The 24,505-nt window shown below is 38.0% G+C and overlaps 1 protein-coding gene across 14 annotated transcripts in view; it reads left to right on the forward strand.

Moving 5' to 3' along the window:
- The window catches only part of EYA1 (EYA transcriptional coactivator and phosphatase 1), a 229,512-nt gene that overhangs the window by 85,089 nt on the left and 119,918 nt on the right, over window positions 1-24,505 (forward strand). For 4 of the 14 annotated variants that reach the window (XM_075920528.1, XM_075920531.1, XM_075920529.1 and 1 more), the window contains one exon: window positions 11,967-12,106. The gene's annotated coding sequence lies outside the window, so the exon portion shown is untranslated. Of the gene's footprint in view, window positions 1-1,901; window positions 2,271-11,966; window positions 12,107-17,349; window positions 17,528-18,427; window positions 19,359-24,505 lie in introns of those variants that run through there. The other 10 variants (XM_075920530.1, XM_006131513.4, XM_014577731.3 and 7 more) reach the window with 10 other exon arrangements.

Consider the following 24,505-nt stretch of genomic DNA (forward strand, 5'->3'; position numbering starts at 1 on the left):
CAGTTGACACATTGAATGGGTGTAACTTGATTAACTTGAATATTCAGATGTTGGGGAGAACCTGATCCTTGCCTTAACCACTAAGCATTAATTGGCTGCAGTGGAGGGAAGAATGGCCTCACAACCAAGGAATGAGGACTTGCTCCTTTAGCTAAATTCCTAATAGCTCATTGCTGAATATCACCACCTTTCCCTGGAAAGGGTAACACAGCTACTCTTCACTGGGCACTGGCTGCAAGTTGCAATCGTATTTGTTTTAATTATTGCCACCATCTCTTTACTTTTTAAAAAAAATATGCCCTGCGTTATCTTTATTATATACCACGATGTTCCACGATGCTACAAGTAAGGTGGAAAAAAACCCACTGGATACCTTGTCAGTTTTTCCCCAAGGAAAAAAATTATCGATCTCTAAAAGATTAGAGACAGAGTAAATCTGGAATCTCAGCTCTGACAACTACACTGCCTTTTGGATATCATGGATGGACATGTTGCTTTCAGCAACAAAACTCCTGCAGCTTACTCAGGGATGGTTAAATGCACATGGCGGCAAGGTTCGCTGGAAATAGTCTAATTTTTTTCTCCCTCTCCTGAATTGGCCAATGTGCACATTTAGGAGGTAGAACTATGCTTCACTCTCCCCAGTGAATGTATGAACACCACATAAATTCTGTGTGTGGAGAAAGAACGAGGATGAGCGCTCACCATCATTTTGGAAGTCCGGGTAGTATAAAATAATCTCAGCTTTCATTTTATTAAAAGTAAGTTTCTTGTCTTTTCCTTTGTGAAATAGCCTTGATAATACAGACCAATATCTAGGATTTTCTGAGACATACATGTTACAAGGAAGGGCAGAAAAGGCGGGAGGAGTTGCACTGTATGTATGAGAGGAAAATGATTGCTCATGGCTCCAGCATAAAATGAAAGAAAACCCTGTTGAGGGTCTTTGGGTTAAGTTTAGAGGCAGGAACAACAGAAGTGATGTCATGATCTGTATCTGCTATAGATCACCAGATAAGGTGGATGAGGTAGATGAGGCTTTCTTCAGATAATTAACAGAAGCTTACAGATCACAGGCCCTGGTTTTCATGGGAATTTTAATCACCCTGACATCAGTTGGGAGACCAGATCTGTAGTACACAGACAATTCAGGAAGTTTTTGGAGAATGTTGGGGACAACTTTTTTGGTACAAGTGCTGAAGGAATCAACCAGGAGCCACTTGCTGCTTGACCTGCTGCTCACAAACAGGGAGAAATTAGTAGCTGAAGTAGATGTGGGTGGCAACCTGGGAAGCAGTGATCATGAGATGGTTGATTTCAGGATCCTGCCCAAAGGAAGAAAGAAGAGCAGCAAAATACAGACCCTGGACTTCAGAAAAGCAGACTTTGACTCCCTCAGGGAACTGATGGGCAGGATTACCTGGGATGCTAACACAAAGGGTAAAGGAATCCAGAACTGGCAGTATTTTAAAGAAGCCTTATAGAAGGTGCAAGAACAAACCATCCTGATCCACAATAAGAAAAGCAAATATGGCAGGAGACCAGTTTGGCTTAACAGTAAAATCCTTGGCAAGCTTAAACACAAAAAGGAAGCTTACATGAAGTGGAAACTTGGACAGATGACTAGAGAGGAGTATAAATTTATTGCTTGAGCATGCAGGGGTGTAATCAGAAAGACCAAAATGCAATTGCCGCTAGCAAGGGATGTGAAGGGAAACAAGAAAGGTTTCTACAGGCTTGTTTGCAAAAAGAGGGTGGTCAGAGGTATCCTAGTGACAAATGATGTGGGAAAAGCTGAAGTACTCAATGCTTTTTTTTCCCCCCTCTGTCTTCACAGACAAGGTCAGCTCCCAGGCTACTGCTGTAGGTGACACAGTATGAAAAGGAGGCAGCAGCCCATGGTGGAGAAAGAACAGGTTAAGAACTGCTTAGAGAAGTTGAATATATACAAATCCATGAGGCTGGATCTAATGCATCCACGGGTCTGAGGGAGTTGGCTTATGTGATTGCAATGCCATTGGCCATTATCTTTGAAAAACTCATGATGATTGGGAGAGGTCCCGAACGATTAGAAAAAGGCAAATGAAGTGCCCGTCTTTTTAAAAAGGGAAGAAGGGACAATCCAGGGAACTACGGACTGGTCAGCCTCACCTCAGTCCCTGGAAAAATCATGGAGGGGATTCTTAAGAAATCTATTTTGAAGTACTTCGAAAAGAGGATTCAACAAGGGCAAGTCATGCCTGACCAACCTGATTGCCTTTTATGACAAGGTACCTGGCTCTGTGGACATGGGGATAGTGGTGGATGTGACATACCTTGACTTTAGCAAAGCTTTTGATATAGTCTCCTACAATATTCTTGCCAGCAAGTTAAGGAAGTATGGATTGGATAAATGGACTGTAAGGTGGATAGAAAGCTGACTAGATTGTCAGGCTCAACGGGTATTGATCAGCGGCTCAATGTCTGGCTGGTGGTTGGTTTCAAGTGGATTGTCCCAAGGATTGGTTCTAGGACTAGTTTTGTTCAACATCTTTATTAATGACCTGGATGAGTGGATGGATTGCCCCCTCATCAAGTTCACAGATGACACTAAGCTAAGGGGAGAGGTAGATACGTTGGAGGGTAGGAAAAGGGTCCAAAGTGACCTAAAGGTTCAACAAGGACAAATGCAGAGTCCTGAACATGGGACGGAACAGCCCAAACACTGTTATAGGCTGGTGACCAACTGGCTAAGCAGCAGTTTGGCAGAAAAGGACCTGGGTATTACAGTGGATGAGAAGCTGGATATGAGTCAACGGTGTGCCCTTGTAGCCAGGAAGGCCAATAGCATATTAGGGTGCATTAGGAGGAGCATTTCCAACACATCTAGAGAAGTGATTATTTCCCTTTATTTGGCACTTGTGAAGCCACATCTGGAGTAATCCAGGAATACTATTTGTTTTTTTTGACTGGCCTAAAGATGGTGATAATTTTTGGGGGTTGTCTCTATGATTCATCATTAGACTATCACAGTGCATATTGGAGAAGGTTACATTTTAAATGATTCAGAAAAACAATGTAGTCTACTTCATTCTAAGCAGCCTCATGTCTCATCATGAGCAAATGACATCAAATTGACTGGGAGGGATTTCAGGTATTTTTTTCTTGTATAGCGACCTTAATAGCTTTTATTCTGTCACTTTGAAAGACCATCTTTCTGCTCTAGATAGAGGTTGCTTGCTATAAAAGATGGAATTTTTGGCAGGGCATAAGTCCTGGGGGATTTCTCAACTTTGGAATTCACTACATCCACACCCCAGGTCAAAAATAGGCTGGATCTGACCTTCAGGGCACACAGCAATACCCATCTCTTTATCCAGGCTTTTAAGAAGGAAAGGCAGATACAGTTGGGAGTGGTGAGATATTTTTTGCCTTTGAACTATCTGGTTGGTTATTTCTTATTTTGGTTTTAGGGAAGTTGTTGGTTTTGTCTTCATGTAACTGTACTTCTAATTATGTCAGGAGCACCCAAGATAGCCTTTTTTAGCTTATATATCTAAATAAATAAGTAAATTGACATAGGAATTGGTAGAAGTATCTTTGAACTAAGACAACAGCAGCACTTGGAGTTTTATAATGTGATTAAGTTGAAACTCGTGCCTTTGTGGATGAAATGCTATAGGAGTATCCTGAAGCAGCTCTATGTAAAAGTGAGCATGGTGTCTCCTGCACATTTATAGATTGCAGAACAGGGAGATGCAAAGACTGCATACTTAGAATAGTACAGTTACTTTAAATGGTGAAAAACAAGATACAAATTTTCAAATTAGAATGTGAGATGTAGCCATGTGACTCTGATTAACATTAATAGGAACTGCTTAGCTCAGTCTCTATGCACCGCTTTGAAAATTTTCCCTAGGTGTTTCCCTATGAATATTTATGCAATCAGAAACAAAATGCACAATGAAGCAAAATCCCATGTGAATACAAGTAAGTGATCAAATAGCTTAGACGTTTTTAGATAGTGACATGCAAAAGCAAAAAATGAGTTGACTGGAAAACGCAGATACTTAAATACAAAAGCCCCATACAATACCCCGTATTTAAAAAATATTAAAAAAGAAAAATATTTTTTATTTAGACTCTGAGTCACCTGTACTTGTCAACACTTGTAAAAATGCAAGAATTAATAGTTAAGGGTATGTAATGAATGACAGATGACTGTCTCAAACAAGAGGGTCAGATCTCCCAGCATAAGAAGACTGCTTTGCACTGTGCTGGCCGTACATATCAGTCCCAAACCTGGCTTAACTTGCTTTCAAGCTACTCCATCTGGGGACTGGATCTATGATCACATTAGGCTTAGATCCCACACCTACAGTGTTCTGCAATGCTGTTGTACATTAAAAAGTTAAGGATGGTAATGGTTAATCAAATCATGAATGGTGTTAACTTCATTAGTCCCCAACCTTAAATTCAGTGTCATAAACCCTAAAGCAAATGACTGAAATCTGATAGTCTGTTCACCTGGGGAAAGGAGGGGCGGGGGAGATGCAAGATGAAGCCATAATATACATCTGAAAAATACTCAGAATCTTTTGGCATCTTCTTCCTGCTCATCATGATAGGACTTGAGGGAAAGAAACCCCCAAAATGAATTTCCACTCTCAAGAGCATTATATCGTCTTCTTGGCCATCCTAAATATGGCTATAAAAGGATTTAGCAGCTGGCAGACAGAACAGTGACCTCCAGGGAGTATAAGAAGGCTCTCTAGAAGCAATAGTACCTTAAAACTTTTATAGTAAACTAGCCACCCTCTACTTGCTCCCACATGGTATGTCTACACTGCATGACTATTTTGGGATACCTCCAGTATCCCAAAATAGCTACCCCGCATCTTAACAAGCCACCCGTTATTTTGAAATATTTTTCGAAATAACAGGCACGCTATTTCAGCATCCCTGTAACCCTTGCTCCTCGAGGTTAAGGGATGGCTCGAAATAGCACGTTATTTCGAAATTTGATGCTGTGTAGACGTGCCAAATTTCAAAATAAGCTATTTCAAAATAGAATCAAAATAAGATACATCATTTGTGTAGTTCAAATTGTGTATCATATTTTGAGTTTAGGGTGCTGTGTAGATGCATCCATATAGTGCTAAACAAATCGTTGTCTAAATAGATCATGCACCCAGAAATCTGGTTAGATGCATTAATACTCTCCCCTCAAAATAGTATCCCAGGATTGCAGTCCACATGAGCAAAGCTACTTTCATCCCCTGCTAAACTGCGACCAAGGTAATACCAGAGTAATTTTAGGAGGAATGTAACAGCCCAACCCTGGGGCAAGAAAATGCAGCCAGAAGCTGCATGAGGCTCCTGGGGCATGTATGCCTGCATGTCTGTAGTACAGTGCACAGGCCCAAAAGAGACCTATTAAACTCTCTGGTCACTCTCCGCACCTCAGTTCTCCACTCCCTAAACTAGTGGTTGCAGCCCCAGGAGGTCTATGCAGGATTTCCCTTCACCAGCCCACAACCCTCCCTCTCACTGATCACAGATGCATCAGAGATGGTTTGGGGAGCTTACCTGGGTGACTTCAGTACTCAGGAGTTATGGTATCAGGCAGAACTCTCCCTGCACATCAATTCAGGGTAGTTCATCTCACCTGCCAGACCTTCCTTCACCATTTACAGGACCAGTGCATTGCCATGCTGACAGACCCCACAGCTGTGATGTACTATATAAACCAACAGGGTGGTACTTGCTTCTCTCCCCCCTGTCTCAGATCCCTCCATCTATGAGACTTTTGCATCCAGCATCATATCCACCTGCAAGCCTCAAATTTGCTGGGAGGCCCAGAACACCTTGGCCAATTACCTCAGCCACTCCTTCCACACCCGTACGTGGTCCCTCAGAACCCCCCTCCCCCCATGGATTTCTGAATCAGTACAAAACTCTGAATCAAGGTCTGTAAGGGTATGTCTACACTGTCGCTAGGCCAGGGCCTCCAGTCTTAGTAGCCAAATACACACTAGCAGGGCTTGAACTGGCATGTTAAAAATAGCATTGGGTATGTTGTGGCCGTGGCAGCTCAGGCTCTCAAGCCAAGGGGGTAGGATGGGCTAGAACAGGGGTAGGCAAAGTACAGCCCGCGGGTCATATCTAGCCCACCAAGCCTCCAGATCCAGCCTCCGGTAGCTTTAGCTCAGCTTTCTGCTTGCTCCACCCTCACACGCAGCTCTGAGCAGCTCTCTGAATCCTGCAAGCCTGGCGGGAGGGAAGCAGAGGACAGGCAGCATGTGAAGTACCTCCTCCTTATCTCTGGGCTCATGGCAACAAAGCAACATACATGGCTCCCTGCTGGGCAAGGCTGCTCACCAGGAACCGTCCAGGTGAGCACCTCCCAGGCAGAGTCTGCCCAACACCCTACGCCCCTACCCCAACCCTCTGCCCTCCCTCTTGCATTCTTATCCAATGGAACCCAAACCCTCTGCAACCCTGCCCCTATGCCCATACTCCCGCCCAGACCCTGCACCCCCACCTCCAGGTCAGAATCCTCTACTGCACCCTCTCCTACAGCTCTTCTGACCCAGGTCACAACCCCCTTCTTCACTCAAACTCCCTCCCAGATCCCACATACCCTTCTGTTCCCCAATCCCTTACCCCAAGCTCCCTTCTGTACCCAACCTCCATCCCAGAACCTGCACCTCCTCTATTAATATCATGGAAGAGTGTGGCCCTTGACCACTTTCCAAATTCTTGGAGTAGCCCCCATCAAAAATTATTGCCCACCCTTGGGCTAGAGAACCCAAGCTGTTATTTTTCATGCACTAGCATGAATCTGTCAGCCTGCGCTGGTCGACTGACTCCAGGTGCAGTGTAGACATCCTCTAGAGCAGCAAGTCATTTTCTCTTAGTGAATTAATAGTTCATGTTTTTACTGTGTATTAACCTTTGGCTATTTTTGAATTTGCTGCTGTGCTTTTCAGGTAATTTTATAGTACGTGTCACCAGTTCAGATGTGAAGAAACCAGTATATTGGCAGGCAGTAGTAAGTCCAAATGTCATGCAGAGATCCTGCAATCTGATACATGCCGGTGGACTGCTCTGCCTGTACACACTCTCATTGAAGTCAATGGGGCTCTGCACAGGTGCCATGGTCCACCCGTGTGGGTCAGGTTGCAGGTTTGGGGCCTAGACTCAGGCAGCTTCTGAACTGCTATAAAAATTCACAGCATTGTCCAACAAAAGTGTCTGAAATGCCTATAATATTTGCACAACTGAAACACTGTGCTGTGCGTATGTGTTTCAGCTGTTAAAGGGGAAAGGGAAAAAAAAGATTCTACCAAAGGAGGGTCAAGCACCAATTGGTCTTATTTCAGGTCAGTATCTAAGAGCTCTATTAATTATGTGATCAGTTTTGGTACTTTGTAGGTAAACACGTTTGTAGTGTTCTCTTAATTAATCTGAAAAGTTTTAAATAACCCTCCCTCTCCCCCATCCCCCCCCCCAGATGTACAGCAGGGGTGGGGTAGGAGGGATCCTGTTACTGTTACTAATGATACTGTAGCACCTAGAGAGCACAGAGCCCAATCTGTTAGGCTTCAGACACAAATAAAAAGATGGTCCTTGTTCATATTTCTGATTTTCCTCCTGTCTTCTTGACTGTTATTTGCATGTACTAAATAGTTCCTGAACCTCTTGTTATGCATAAGAAACCTCATCAGATGTCTGTTTTGTCTTTCCCCACCCAGCAAGAGAAATATTTCATCACTAGTTGAGAAAAGGAGGAAAAATTAGGCCAAAACTAATTGGAGCTCTATGTACAGCTAGCAGGGGAGTCATGATAGCCATACCATGAGTATTCTCTCACAGGCTGACATCTCTGTTGTTTGCCCAATGACAAATGAGAGAATTACTTGAATCACAGTCAGTCTGTATCAGTACAATTACAGCTTTGGTTAGAGATGTAAAAATATATCTTTTTTTATCATTGTTTTTGCTTATCCTTCTTGTTATTCCAAAAACTATTGAAGGGAAAATATGTCAAAGTGTCAAATATGCCATAACTTCCCTCCACTGAATTGCACTTGACATTATCTAAATGTGGTTTTGCCACTTCTAAAGAATATTGGAAAATGTAAAAGTGAGGTGTGCTCACTGTGGGTGCGTCTACACAGCACACTAAACTCAAAATAAACTAGGCAAATATAACTTAGATAGGGCCACGATAAGGTGGGTGCATAATTGGCTGGATAACCGTAGTCAGAGAGTTGTTGTTAACGGTGCTAAATCCTGCTGGAAAGGGATAACAAGTGGAGTTCCGCAAGGGTCTGTTTTGGGACCCGTACTGTTCAATATCTTCATCAACGATGTAGATATTGGGATAGAGAGTACGTTTATTAAGTTTGCAGATGATACCAAACTGGGTGGGGTTGCAACTTCTTTGGAGGATAGGGACATAATTCAAAATGACCTTAGCAAGTTAGAGAAATGGTCAGAGGTAAACAGGATGAGGTTTAATAAAGAGAAATGCAAAGTGCTCCACTTAGGAAGGAACAATCAGTTCCATACATACAAGATGGGAAGCGACTGTCTAGGAAGGAGCATGGCGGAAAGGGATCTAGGGGTCATAGTGGACCACAAGTTGAATATGAGTCAACAGTGTGATGCTGTTGCAAAAAAAGCAAATATGATTCTAGGTTGTATCAACAGGTGTGTTGTAAGCAAAACTCGTGAAGTCATTCTGCCGCTCTACTCTGCACTAGTTAGGCCTCAGCTGGAGTACTGTGTCCAGTTCTGGGCGCCACATTTCAAGAAAGATGTGGAGAAATTGGAAAGGGTACAGAGAAGAGCGACAAGAATGATTAAAGGTTTAGAGAACATGACCTATGAAGCCAGGCTTCATGAACTGGGCTTGTTTAGTTTGGAAAAAAGAAGATTAAGGGGGGACATGATAGTGGTTTTCAAATATCTAAAAGGATGTCACAAGGAGGAAGGAGAAAATGTGTTCCTCTTGGTTTCTGAGGACAGGACAAGGAGTAATGAGCTTAAAGTGCAGCAGGGGAGGTTTAGATTGGACATTAGGAAAAAATTCCTAACTGTCAGGGTGGTCAAATATTGAAATAAATTGCCAAGGGAGGTGGTAGAATCTCCCTCTCTGGAGATATTTAAGAACAGGTTAGATAGACATCTGTCAGGGATGGTGTAGACGGAGCTTGGTCCTGCCTTGAGGGCGGGGGGCTGGACTCAATGACCTCTCGAGGTCTCTTCCAGTCCTATTATTCTATGATTCTAAAATAAGATACACAATTTGTATAGCACAAATTGTGTATCTTATTTCAATCTTATTTTGAAATAGCTTATTTAGAAATTTGGTGCATCTACACAGCACCAAAATTTCAAAATAACATCCCTTAACCCTCATGGAAGAGTTACAGGGATGCTGGAATCGCGGGCATGTTTCAAAGACGCAGGATAGCTACTTCGGGATACCTCCGGTATCTTGAAATAGGCCTGCTGTCTAGATGTACCCTGAATGAAAAACATTAGACATTAGACATAAACTTTCTTTATCGACTACATTTAAAAAAAATATAGATGCAAGTATCTTAAAATAGTTATGAATAAAAGGACAATAATCTGGGTCCATAAAGCCTGCCTATTAATGTTGTATAAAAATTCTTGTTCCAGTATGTATCCTGTATTCAAATATAGCTATCAAATTCTAGCATTTTAAAATCAAAATACTGTTTAATAGTTAAAATTTAGCAATGGAATTTTATTCTCTTTTCTCAGCCTGGTTGCATACTTATGCTTCAGATTCTTTGTATTTATTGAAACATTGTGTTTATATTCAGATTTCTTGCTTTCCCTGACCATGTTGGCCAACTGTAACAAATTTTCTATTGTTAAATATTCTGTAAACAATGCATTTCTGGTGGTCACTTTTATATGCTCAGAAGGCAGATCCTCAGAAAATGTAAGCTAGCATAATTCTATTGACTTCAGTGGAAATATAACAGTTTACATCAGTTAAAGTCAGGTCCTGCTTACCTTTTTTGTATTATATCCATGAATCTCTGAAATAATAACTTTGAGGTAGCGTTGGCCTATCTAATTCATTTTCTAACATAAGAATTTTTACACACAGACATTTACAAGATAACCTTAAGACAAACTTTCAAAAGGGAGGCTTAACTTCTGAGGGTGAATTTCAGAAGTAAATCTGAGTATTTGGGGCTCTGACTACTTGATCATGAGAACAAATTAGATAATTGAAAGGGCAAGTACTCAGAGTAGTGCCACCGAAAAAAAGAAACTGAATCTTGGCGTTTGTGTGAATTTAGCCATATATACATATAGTTCCATTCATAAGTCTTTACTCGGGCCTGTCTTCCCTGGAAATCAGTTGCAGTTTGGCCTGAGAAAGGAACTACAAAGAGCCCGCTATTATATTTGCTCTACTACTCCTAACTTTGAAAGGGTCATGGTATCTTATGTTGATGGCAGTGGTGCTAGCACAATTTTTAGGTGCGGTGCTGAGTTACACTCCCTCTACACCTGTTTATGCCCCTCCAATGGTTGACAACTCTCCCAGCCAGGTTTGGCAGGATGCTATTCAGAGCAGTCGTGTCCCATGTGTCAAGTCCGGGAGAGTTGGCAACCTTAGCCCCTTGCCATCCCAGGGTGGAGCCACAGCTGAGAGCAGTTGCTGAGCCCTGGGCCAAGGCCCAAACCAGAGCCCTGGGCTGGCAATGGAACCTCAGATGGCAGTGGAGCCTCTAGAGCCAATGGCCTGGATTTGGGACCAACAGAGCTGGTGGGCTGAGAAGCCCTCGGGCAATGGGACCCTGAAGGCCAGCAGAACCTACGAGGCCTTCAGCAGCAGGAATTTAGGGGGAGAGGTGAAGCCAATTGGGCTGGAGGTTGACAGTAGGGCTGACTCCTGGGTGCAGGGAAGCTGGGTGCAAAACACCTATACTCCTACTTCTCAGGCCTGTGCTCATGGAATGGTTTGTTTCATGGAACAAAAGTATAGGATTTCTTGCTCTATAACTGAATTGATCACAGTGACTCAGGATTTAGACATCTCTTAAGGGAGCTCTGTTTTCAGGCAGGAAGTGTAAGTCGAAACACATCAATAATATGCTTAATTATTTTTTTTAAATTATTAGCACCCTGAAAATATGCAAGGACTAAAAAGAGTTTAGGCTTTGTTTACATTTTGGCTGCAAGAGGTGCCTCTTATAAGTATTAAGATAAACAAACTGAAGCTGTTGTTTTCATTAGCATGTAACACAGAGTCCAGTTTCCTTACCTCACATAACACTAAAGTAAAATTCAGTGGCAGAAAGCAACTTGATCTCCTGCAAGTATGAGTCTAGGTAAACTACAGTACAGAAAAAAAAAATCCAGATTGTATACCTATTGACATTGCTTAATAAAAACAGCTAGAATACTGGTGCTTCTGGGTGTGTTTCCAATAGCAATGTGATTACAGTGCTATGTGGATTAAGTTACAAGCCTTTGAATTCTGACCTTCAGTCTAAAACAGCTTTAGAGGTTACTCTTTTTCCGATTTCTGAGATTGCAGCGAAAAAAGAGTTAGTGCTGCTGGAAGGAAGCAGGAGGTGGGGGAGGGGACTTTGAAGCCATATGAAAGGTTTTGCTCTGCAGTTCCTTTGTAACAACAAATATAGCAGCCTGATTCAAGTGATTATACAAAGTTCCAAAAGCTAGTATTCAGCACTTGGGATTTCTGTAACCATTATTACAACTGAGACCCAATGGGAGAAAGATTGGACCCTTTGCAAACAAATGACTGTGCATGATGTAAGTGCTAGTAAAAATCAGCCCAAATCACTAGAATTGATAGTAATTAAACAGTGCAGTGGGGGAAATAATTGATGGAAATGCAAAAATAGCTGTCCATGTAATGGCTCTTCTAACTGAAACTTGCACTTTTTTCTTTTCATTACAAGGCCCAAAGCATGGAATATTTATGAACTTCGCTTTTAGAAGACACTTCACCATTCCTGAACGTTGTAAGAAAAATACTTGTGGCTGATTAAATATTTCAAGATTGAGGACACACATATTTGCTATATTCAACTAACCTAAGGTTTGTGATTTAGAAAGTTATAAGCAAACTTGCAGTGTTTGTTTATGAATAATTTTAAGTCTTTTCTTTTGTAAATCAGAATTGAGCTTGGGCATTTAATTCCCACCATTCTTTTTAGATTTTCCATTTTTTAAATTAAGCAGCCAAGTCACTTTTATTAGTTTTAGTCATGCCTGCCATTGGTCAAATAATCATGCCATTACCAATACAAATAACAAGATATAGTAATTAGCCACTACTCCATCTACTGTTGAACACTGAGTTCACCATGCTAGGAGGAAAAAAAATATGGCACAAAGTTAGGAAATAATAACAAAATGGGATTCACAATGCATAAACTCATAGTTTCTGTGGTTAGTTGACATGCATATTGTTCTTGCAGAATTTAAAAATTATGAGCTGGTTTGTAATTCAGAACTGAAAAACAAACAGTGATTTTCCAGCTCCTGTTACACCTTATGGGAAGTGCTCACAAAACTGGTTTTGTGCACGCTAGCGGAAAAATGATTAGAGAAAAAGACAATCCAGTGTTGCAGAGATGGATTATGGGATACAGTGTACTGGATTTATGTAGCTGGCAAAGTTATTGCTCTGAGCAAACTGGTAATTATATTGCTAATGCCATTTTCTACAAGGTATCAATAAATTAAAGATGGAGAGGTAGTTCTTGGAGAACTAACTAAAACTTACAAATTTGCAAAATACTGTTTTATATTCTTTACAGTGGCCAATTAATCATAATATGAGATAGTAGCTGATTAGTCTGTTCGATAAAATTCACTCTTTAAATTGCCTTTCATTTTTTTATGTACCTAAACATTGTTAGGAAATGTTGATTAGAATTTCTATTAACAATAGAGGTGGAAGTAAGTGGATGTGCCTGGGTTGGCTGAGCTGCATCAAAAGCCAGTAGGGTTGCACCAGGATAGTACTTGTATGAAATTTTAAGTTACTTTCACCTCTGATTAACAATAATAATAATCTACACAGTTCATCTTAATGTATTTGATGGCTGGCTTGTTATAGTGAATAAACAAATTAGCTATGACTCTTCTTAATAACCGGTGATTATATCACTGTTTTTGAAAATATTCTGAGGTTTTGTGTTGAAATAGCATAAATGAGGTAATGTATATTATTGAAATTAGTATTTTCTAAGGCTGCTAGCAGTTCCCAATTACCACTTTCCATTTAGGCCCCCATCCTACAAACACTTAAGCATGTGCATATCTTTGCTCAGGAGCAGTCCCATAGATTTCACTGTGACGTAGGGTTGCCAGGTGTCTGGTATTCTACCGGACAGTCTGGTATTTGCGCTTTTTGTTTGGTAAAAAAAATCAGAATACCGGACACGTGCAATGTCCGGTGTTCTCTGATTTTTCTGGTTGCGCACCGGACGGAAGCCTGGCGTGGGCAGGGGAGTGGCTGGAAGGCGGGGCCACGATCAGTGCTAGGAGCCTGTGATTGCGCAGAAGCCTGGCGGGGGTGGGGAGCGTGGCTGGGACTCCCACCAGGCTTCTGCGCAATCACAGGCTGGGACTCCCAGGCTGGGAGGCGGGACTGCAATTGGCGCTGGGAGCCTGGGAGTCGCAGCTGGGAGGCAGGGCCGTGATCGCTGCTCTAGAAGCATCAGAAGCAAGGGAGGTGGGGGAAGTGGCTGGGAGAGGCAGTACTTATTATCCTGCAGGCCTTTTTTTTTTTTTTTTTTTGGCTTGGCAAAAATTTTGAGCCCGTGTTGGGTTTTTTTTTTCCTTGACCAAAATACCGTGTGTCCGGTATTTTTGGGGGGGGGGGGACCATCTGGCAATGCTATACTTCCATGCTTAAATGTTTGCTAGATTGAGGTGATAATATTAAAGGGAAAGATTCTCAAAAAGACCTACCGTATGCGATTTAGGAGCACAAGTCCCATACATTTTAAATTGATTTGTGCTTCTCAGTCACTTGGGCACTTCTGAAAATTCCACCTTAAAGGCATTGAACTTTGAAGGGCCTGCTTACCATTTAAATAATATTCAGAAATTCCATTAGCTAGATGGAATATTCTTAAAAGAAAGGATGTTGTTCTTAGTGGGTTTGTTATAGCATTCTGCTGGGAATCTCTGAATCAGGAGTAAGGTCTTGATCCTGCAGCTTAGGCTGGTGTCATGCATGTCATGGTAATGGCCTGCTGAGCTGTCAGGGAAGTGGTGCCATTGCTGACAAAAGCAATCACTTCAGAACATTCTGTGTATCGCAACTATAGTGGCTTCATACGAAAGCCAAAAACACGTTTCCATTGTAGAGACCACTGAGAGAGGAGAGTGATAGATTTGGGGCAATGTGAAGTAAGAAAAAGAACTGAAAATCTATCATAGTATCACAGGTATTTAAAATGTACTGTCATGTTTTTTTAAGAAAACAAAAGATAACCCCTAAACAAGTTGTTGTTTTTTTTGGTTTTCTGTTGGAATACTATATGTATCTATATTCCTTTATATTATAGTATTTATATATGTAATATATATTCTTATAGTGAAAACCTTCAAATATATATAATCATTGCATATCTAGAAGAGCAAATGATAGACATAATTTTCCATTATAAAGGTAAAAAAGAAAGCATGTCACACCTTTTTTTTTCATGTATTTTTAGATGAAAAATAATGAACTTTCAACCTATCAAATTAGATTCTAAATATAGACAGTATATATTTCTTTTGTGGAAAGTCTATAGATTCCTTGTCTTCATAGTGTTTTTACAATCTATAAGTGTCTCAAAGTCATAGAAATTAATGGATTATTTTAAAAAGTGGTATCTATCTTAATATAACCATTAGTATATATTTTTTACTAATAACTAGTCACCAGGTTTGCATGTTTAATGATTATGCATTATATCTTAATTCATCATTACACCTATTAGGTAGCTCTTGAAAGAATATAATTCAATGTTAATAATTTATTAATCCAGACCTGTCCTTCCTAATCTTAGCGATATTTTTCGGAAGTTATTGTTTGAATGGATGACTTCTGCCACTGTTTTTCTTTGCTTGTAATCACCAAAGACTTTCTGTTTTGATTAGCTCAGTATCATGAAGCACTAAGAGCTCCCAGCAAACTTCTACTACAGCTAGGCCTGTATCTAGGCAACAGCTGTTATGTGTAAAATAAAACTTGGTTGGAGATGTAGGAAAGATATTGTCTATTTGAGGGGATTCAAATGTTATATTAATGTTGTTGTAATGAGTCTAAAATGAACTTAATTCAATAATAAAATAATCATAGAATGTATTCTTTTTATTGTTTTCAAACTAAAAAATGTACAGGTAGTCATCCTGTGCGTCAGTGTTTATGCAGTACTTTTTCCCGTGGAGACAAATACTGAAATACTTAATACTACTGTTCTGCATCATGATCTTCTGTCTTTATTTAGTCAAATTTTGTAATGAACCTGTCACCTCAGTATGTAAATACATAGAACACAGTAATTTGGGGGTAAGTCCAGTTTTACTTACATTATGAGGACTTGGGGAGCAAGGAGTTATTATGAGGACTTGGGGAGCAAGGAGTTATGTAATGCAAGACAGAGTGGTGGAACTATACTTGAGATTGTATCCTATAAAGAGCCCAGTCTTCAGTTTTTATACATCTTTGGATGGTGATTGGGTGTACAAGGAATGCAGCATAAGGACAAATTCAGACCTGGTGTAAATGTGCAACTTTAATGAAAGTCTGTTCCCTATTCAGCAATAGTATAAACAAATATATGATTTTCTGGTTGGGTGCAAGAGGTAAATAATCTAATCTATGCTGATTAAACTCTTGCATCATTGAATGCTCAAACCAAGGTTGTGGAACAAGGAACACAGTTAAGAGGGGGCTGTAATAAAGGAGATCCCTGCTTTGTATATGAGAAATGCATAATCTGGCCTTTTATAGCTAAATAGGATGAGATCATCAGCTAATATAAATCAGCATATTGTTACTAATGTCAGTGAAGCTATGGTGGTTTAAACCATCTGAGGATCTGGCCCATAGTATCATCTGTGTAATAAATTCATACTTTAAGCCCATACTATGAGAATTACATTGACTATACTGAAGTCCAGTCTTCAGACGTCAGTTAAAGAACTTTAAATCACAGTTTAATGTCTATATAAACAAAGAAAACCCTATTTTATCTAACAACCTCCTTTTTGTTTCTTTAATGTATATACAACTGTTGTATTTAAATAGCTCAATTACCATATTATTTTCTAGTGATGACTGCATGAATGCTATGGAATGTGTTAAAATAATTCAGAATATATTTTTCTTGTAGTGCTAAGGGTCCTTTGACTGACCATTTTATTCCTGACCATAGCATAGCCCATGTCAGCCACCACTGAATATGGCTGTGTGTGTGTAGTTTTTCAAATACAGATATAGGACACACTCCTGAAATTCTTATTCAGGCAAAGCATCTATTAAGGACTGATCCCTTAGACATACAAATACAAAATTAAACTACAGAAGATAGATCTGTTTAAGTAAGCAAAAGTTTCAAAATGGCAACATTTACTTCATATAACTCTGTATTTGATTTGATGTAAAATGAAATGTTTGTGTGACAATCTCTATTGCTGTGAGTCTTAAATATTACTTATGAATTTAAACTATTTTTGCCTTTACATAGCAACTTCTGGATTTTAAAATGTTTGTTTATATATTTATTTAAAAGGGGTATTGAGTAACATTTAAAATGTTAGATATTTCAGTTTTGAAATTTTTCCAAAATAACTCAGGCCTTCATTCTGCAAAAGTAAGTGTATAATTTTGCTCAAATAAGTAGATGGAACTCTTAAAGAGAGTAAAGTTGAGCATGTGTTTTCTAAGTCTTGGCAGGATTGGCTACGCTTTTCCCCCCAATGATGTAATTAACACTTACAAATGCCACACTAAAATTCAGACTAAGCACTTTTTGAAATGGGCTGAGATTCCACAGAACAATTGCTGTATGTTGCATTTATTCTCTTATTTTATTTTGCCTGACAGAATTGGTAATCTCCATGATAACATATTTGTATTTCTTTTGCAGCTTAATATAAACATCATAAAGAGTATTTTTAGCATGAGAAATGTTATGAGAGTATAAACAAGTAAACTAATTCGGTTTATGCTGGCTACATGGACAGGCCCAATAGAAATCAGCTTATTTTGACCTGAACTCCCATATATGGTATGTGACTATCCCGAGATTGCATTTCTGCATTAAACAAAATGCAACCGTAGGTGTGTTTGCAGCTTAAAGTTGTCTTGTAGCTTTGGCAAAACAGTTTGTTTTCCTAAGGTGCTTTCTCCAAAAACAAAAAACAAACAAAAAAAAATGTCACTTACTTGGATATGATAGCCAGAAGATTTTTCTGATCCAGAAGTACTGCTTTCATTAGTTAAATTAAGGTAAGGCTATGTTACCAATATAGTATAATGCAATACATTTTCTCAATGAAAAACATTTTAAATCTGTTTATTCCAGATACGGCTACATTTTATTTAGTACATTAGGACTAGCATAATCTCAAGTATTTCTATTACAAATAATCAGATTCAGATTATTTTTGCTGTGAAAGTATAGAAAATGAGAGTTTTTAGCTGAAATATACTTGATAAAAGAACAAAATCATCCAAGAAAACTTGTAAAAATTTGGTAACTACATTTTACATATTTAATGCTTTACACTTACTTTATGTATATTTTAATTGGCTGTTTCGAATGATCAATAAACAACAGTGCAATAATAATTTAAGACATCTGAAACATGTTTGTTAAATCTATATTTTACATTAGATCAGCTATTTAAATACTTGAAGATCTAAACTTTGTATATTTCAGTGTTAAATTAACTTCAGATCTTAAACATATATATACACATTTCCTCTAATTTAACTGGAAATGGCCATTATAGATTTTTTTAATGACAAAACATTAATACTGGTGAGTGAGCATTAATACTTTAAAATACAAGTCAAATAGCTTTTAATCTCAGTTCTGATTGTTTTGAGACATACAGGTATTTCACATGTATCTGCATGTTATGCACTGTTAGAAGGTTCCAGATACTGTGTTAAATAGCTTAAAATTGCAGTGGGAAGACTTCAATGTGAAAAGGGCTATACGGTATGAACAGACATTTTCTTTACCAGGTAATCTTTAAATTTTTACCCTTCGTTATCACACATCCATCAAAACTGAATGTTTGCACTTATATTTTTGTCTGATTAGAGATTCTGTGAATATCCAAGTTGTTTAGGTTCACTTATTGAAGTAATGTTTGTTTAATTCCAATTTTTCTATTTGTTGTGGCTTTTTCTTTAAACCTCGGGTAAAGAAAATTGACACTTTTAAACTGAGTTAAAAATTTAAAAATATATTACTGAACAAAAAGTGCTCCCTACTTTGTCTGCTGAGAAGCAGAAAAAAGATGTGGGAAAAAAAAAAACCCTTGTGTAAGTGCCACCAGAAGATATGAATGGCTAGCTGGGGGAGAAAGAGACACAGCTTGTTGACAGAGCGCTTGGGCTGTGTTCTTCACCCACAGCTGTTTATTCAGATATCATAGGCTCCTTCATTTACATACTAAATTTTTCTATAGCAGCATGGTCGAGTCAGACAGCACAGGGCTCATTTCAACTGTTACATTTAAACCAATAAGGTTAGGACAAGAGAATAGCTGTGGTTTGCATTACAAAAACAAAACAAAAAGCCCTGAGGCTGCATGGGCAGACCTACAAGACTGAGCAAACAAATAGGAGGGATGAAGATTCTGCTGTTTCTTTGTCTAAGGCTCTCAGATATTATCTGCTGCTATTCAGTGGAGGGAACAGCACATTGCTCAAAGCTGTTACTACACAGAACAGTGGGAGCTGATGGTTCAGAGTTTGGTGCTAGACACAAACTCCCCAGTGCCACTTCCGACTCTAAGTCTTCCTGTGAAAGTCCACTTGGTGGTTTTTCTTTCTGGAGAACTTACCTCCCCCCGCCCCACGCTTTTTCAGGCAGAGCCTGCAGCAGCAATCACACAAGATTTTACTCTTAGCTCGGGTTTGCCCTCCAGAGACGCTTCACTTCTGTTCTCGTGTTCGAGTGAGAGCTACTAAAAACCAGGGCAGTCGGCAGCAAGGCTCAGCGCTATACTTTACACAGGAATAAAGCTATGTGAGGAATGGTGGTTTAAGACAGAAAACGTGAAGGGAGCACATTAAACTGGTGGATACAGCAGATCCAATCACTGTAAGTACAAACCGGCTGTTTTAAAAATTGCATGGACTGACAACAGCTGTCCTGAGATGCAAAGCAGGAAAAAAACACTAGGTCTTTTCTGTTGAAGCTTAAAAAACCCCTCATGAAATGCTGTAATTGCAAAGAGTGTGTACTTTTTCAGGTACTTAAGCAACTTTGTATGAGACCTCATCCATAAGTACTTTCTCTATTTTATTATTAGGTTAATATCTAATTATAAATCAATAATTAACAGTTATTTTTCTCCATGTTTCAGGCTTGGGATTGTAGGTTTCCCACAAAGTAGATAGTATATAGCTCTATTTATTGTATTCGGAGTTTTGTTTCTCCAGTTTGATTTCCTGTAATGGTTCATTGAAAATAAATAACAAAGTGTTGAGTTAGGGGAAAAAAGAGAGTGGGAGGAGGAGGGAGAGTATATCAAACCTTTAGACCTGAGTAGAAGAGGTGCAAGAGCGTGAGAAAAGTAGAAGAAATTTGGAGGAAGAATTCATGACAGATCTTGACAGTACTTTCTGAAGCAGGAAATCCTTTTGCTTCATATGTTTCATTTTTCCAAACGCCAGACAAAACATGCAGGTCCCCAAATGAAAACTTTTCAAGTCGATAGAATACACATCTACACAGCTAAAATATGTGACGTTTATGGACATTTTATGTGGCTCGTTTAGAACTAAGAACTTAGAATCAGGAAGTTAAAAGTCTTTTGAAGTATCATTAAATTTTATATCTTGTGTTTGAGCACTCAAGACACAAGATACTCACAAGTATGTATTTCTTATGGCGTTTTTGACAAACAACAATAAATGGATGACTGGCAGCTGTATTATACTGACTTTTTCTGTAAATGTAAAGGTGTCATTGGCTTTAAAATTATTCCTTAGATGCAGATATATTTCAATGAAGAGAGAAGCCAGAAAACAAAGAAAATTTAAGCACCAATAAAACTTTTAACTTTTTCATCCTGTTTGTCTTTTAAATAATTAATAATTGATGGAAAGGTTTGTTAAATACTGTTTTCTGTGTAGTCAGAATTCTTTTTGCCCCTGCCATACTTTCCAGAATAAGTATTATTTACACTTCTTTACTGATGTTGTTTGTCCAGAGTATTTCATATAGTTAAGGAAGTATAAAAGTGTGTGTGTGAGACACACACACTCACAAGTCATGGAATTACTTCTTCAATATTTCTAAAGTCCAGCATGTTCGACTATTGGACAGCCGCAATCTCTCAAACCTGAAAAATCTGTGTCGTGACAGACACATAAGCCTAACTGAGCCACTTTTCACCTTCAGGAGCACACAATACAAGAATGTGCAACTCTGAAGGCAAGGCTATCATTTTCTAAGTTTTGATAGATACAGAATATTTTCTAAGAGCCAAAAAACGCCTTGAAGACCAGAAAACTAATAGTTAATTTTTCAATGTCTATATATACTAGAAGTATTGACACAAGGTAGTACTTGTCTCCAAAAGAGAATAATTTTGTTCATATTTCAGACATGTCAAAATTTCATTCATACACATATTGAAAATAGGTGAATTAAAAGTATTTAAAAATTAAACTAGTACTCAAAAATAGAGATCTATGATCATCTGCGTCTGTTATGAAAATTATTCTTTTTGAGCTTGTCTTTGAAGTAAGTACTTGAATTAAGAAAACTGGACTTGTATTTTGTATTTCTAAATATGTATTCTGTATTTCTGTGTACTGGTAGGATTACAAGATGAGTGAAAGTATAATGAAAGAATTTTCCAGTTTTTAAGGTGACTTTTTTTCACTAGTATGTTTTTTCTTTAATTTCTTTACATTTAGCTTTTGAAATAACTACATTTATTCAAAAAAAATTTCAAGAGAAAAAGAATGCTGTTTTGAAAAATACATATTGGTTTTGTTGAAAAATATAGTATTTTTCAATGAAGAAATATTCTGATTAGAAAATTGCCATTATGTTTGAGATTTTTGGGTAGAGTAGAACTGTGGTTGCAAAAAAAAAAAAAAAAACCACACACCCAACATATAGCTCATATGCCAGCTATATTTATTTGGGTAAGTATACTTTTTTCACTTTGAAAATTTATTTGCATCTGGAAAAAATGTTTTAAATTATAGTCATTTTATAAAAATTGCTTTTAGCAAGCAAAAATAGTCTGTGGAAAACCCATAATTTAGACAAGTACCTTACACTTTATTTGCTCTGCGCTGCCGAGATTTAGAATCCCTTCCCATTTACAGTTTACTTTTCACAGAACATTATTAACTTTTTGGCTTCATACATGATCTTCTGTCAGATGCTTTTGATTTGTAATTTAGCAAAGTATAATAAACAGTGCAAAAGTCATGAATTTTCCTCTGCATCCTGAGCTCTGTGGTAGGGAAAATGTGATAAAATGTGTACCTTAAGTCTTGTTTGATGATCTCTCAAAGCAAGTTTGCCTTCTGGAAATAATTTCTGGGGTTGAAGAGCATGGTATTAACAGATTTAATGTGGCTATTCCGTGGATTGGTGAAGTACTATGTGAGGTTTAACAAAATGAGAGAGACAAATTGAACATCAACAAAACCTACATCTGTGAAGAATTATAAATTTAATTAGTAAAAAAGGCAAACTTAAAATACCTCATTAAGTAATCAGAATTTGATGTTTCTAGTTTAAGAGTCTTAAATGGGTGAATTTTAAGTAGCTGTACTATCATTGGCATTTCTTTCTCTTGTCATATATAATGGAGTCCCAGAAGCCGTGGCCCATGTTAAAATGAAGAAGTGAATGTTACTTAAAATAATGAAATTATAAATAGTAGTAATGTGATGCATTTGGAAGAATCTGTATGTCATTTATCATTTTAGGCAATTTTAGGTCTGCTCAGGATGCAGTGTACAAGTGAGTGACAGAAAAAAAAAATCTGTATTTTTTTTAATGTTCCCCCTTGAATGGATTCTTAAGGCCAAAATATTTTTTCCCTTTGCTTAAAGGAGAAATTTGTTCAATTAATGAGTTACTAAAATATATTTTAGAACTTCATTTATCTAGAAGCCTCATGGCAAAGGTGGGCAGTTATAAGAGTAAGCCAGCGCCACCCAGAAATGTGTTTTTCTTCCTAGTCGTCATAAGTTTCTTTACAACATTGTAATTTTGTACCACACATAAAAAACTGAAAGCATGTGAAGTGTAGCATTTTGTAAACTGTAACTAATTTCACTCACATCTGTGTCTAATTGTTGTCTGCATTCGCATTCTTGAGAGTAGATTTATTTTTCCTGGACCACTATGTGGATTCAGCTGACCAGCCTAAGTGAGGATTAGTTGTTTTAAAGTTATTTTGATTAAAGAGTCATTTTTAAATATGGTAACACACAACACATGGTTTAAATAATCCTTGAGACACAAAGGAATATGTCTGAAGTAGGCCTAATGAAAATGAAGATCATGGATATGAACTTTATGATTTGTGAGAGTATAAAAGGACATATAAGGTATATATTTAATTTTCTAGGCTACATCTACATACAGGCAAGTTGCTTTTTTCCCCCTCACTAGATGAATTTAAGATATTTTTAAAAACAGACTATTATATTTGTTAATTTTTATTTTGGAATTAAAATTGGATTAAATGCATTTCAGAAGGTAGTAAAGTAATAATATTAAAAGTATACTTCTGAGACCATGCCATTTAGTTTATATATGTATATAAATACAAATTTTAAAAAGAAAATACTTTCTTGTGTTCATCTGAGACATATTTTAAATGACTCTTCACATTACTAAGTAGAGATAGCTCTTAAAACAAAGTTAGTTCTCACCTATAATTTATTCCAGGTGTATAGAAGTACCAGTAGAGGAACATATCCTAAAGGCATTCTGCTGCAGTTTCTGGGGTTAAGAGTAAAAAAAAAATCCATCTTATATTTGACTATTTTTCTTTTTCTTTCTGAAAAAAAAGGCATGGTGTAGCTGCTGCAAAAACACATCTGATATTTCAGTTTGATTTGGCTAACTACAAAGTACAGTATTGAAAAACATAATGTGCAATACTTTAAATTCACAATTATAAAAACATTGAAGTTTTTCTGTATGCATTACTGCATGCTTCTTGACATCACTTGTAATGCTATATGTTGCCTGGCTGCCTCTAGCAGTGGTTTAATCTTGCAAGAGTAGTAATTCTGTCTGTGATTAAAAATAACAAAAACTGCACACACCTAAATGAGATTGGCTTGGATGATTTTTATGGCACTTAAAATGCTTATCTCTCTTGTCTTTGTTCTATGATCATCAGAGGTGTCAGTTTAGGTTGAATGGAAATGCACATTAAAGATTCTGAGTGTAGACATTTAAACAATATACCTTTGGTAGAGAAGCTTGTATGTTCAACCCAGCAGCGTATCTTCACCTGAGTATTATCAGCTGCTGGCAATTGTTACTAGATTTAGAGAAAAGTTTTCTATCAAAGGCAATTCATTAAGTGATGTCCAGCAGGATCTACATTCATAATGTGTTTTTCTAACCACATCAGATGAAAATATACTAGTCAGCTGGGGTTTTGAAGTGATTATTTTTATTAAAAAGTGAAGACTTCTAATTGGTTTCCACTGTAAAATCCAGGCTTCCTTCTAAATCTCAGTATGACTAAAAGCAAATAGTGGGAGGTTCACGCTAAGTTTCTTTTTTAGTAAGAGAACTATAGTTTTTTAAAGTAGGGTATCTGACATTCTTACAGGTCATTAGAAACCTTACAAATTGTCATGCAGAAATGTGTTTTCTTCTGCATTCTAATTCAATTTATTTTGTGATATGGTGATATCTTTTCAAAAACTAATTTGCACTGTTTTGAGATGGATGTGCTTTTTAGACAGTTTCACAGAGTGGATGGTCATAAAAGATATTCAGTTCTACATAGCAGATGTACTTCCCATTTTAAGAAAATATCTGATCTCATGAATGTTAAATGACAGGCAGTAAACGAGGAAGAAAAACAACACGATAAGGTTAAGAAACTGTTGAGTTCAAGAATGGGAGGGAGATATGTTTCAACCAGTGATAAGAAAAGATGAAAGATCTTCTGAGGATGCTGAGCTTTTACTGCTTGAGCTACTTCTGTACAATATGTTCCCTGTGTTAACACCTACCTTTTTCCA

This window comes from Pelodiscus sinensis, chromosome 2 (assembly GCF_049634645.1).
Source record: "Pelodiscus sinensis isolate JC-2024 chromosome 2, ASM4963464v1, whole genome shotgun sequence".
Classification (NCBI taxonomy): domain Eukaryota; kingdom Metazoa; phylum Chordata; order Testudines; family Trionychidae; genus Pelodiscus; species Pelodiscus sinensis.